The sequence below is a fragment of the Ailuropoda melanoleuca genome, unplaced genomic scaffold (assembly GCF_002007445.2).
Source record: "Ailuropoda melanoleuca isolate Jingjing unplaced genomic scaffold, ASM200744v2 unplaced-scaffold1653, whole genome shotgun sequence".
NCBI lineage: Eukaryota > Metazoa > Chordata > Mammalia > Carnivora > Ursidae > Ailuropoda > Ailuropoda melanoleuca.
Genome location: NW_023185537.1, coordinates 13,593 through 13,804, shown reverse-complemented (window position 1 = coordinate 13,804; position 212 = coordinate 13,593).

The window sequence follows — 212 nt, the reverse complement described above, 5'->3', positions numbered from 1 at the left end:
GCTTCTTCCTCTCCCACTCCCCCTGCTTGTGTTCCCTCTCTCTCTGGCTGTCTCTATCTCTGTCGAATAAATAAAAATCTTTAAAAAAAAAATGACATTAGGAAAAAAAAAGAAATAACATTAGAACATTTGTTAACTCTAGGTGATGTGTACATGGCTATTTCCTGGACCATTCTCCGTATTTTTTGTGCAGGTTTAGAATATTTCAAGTA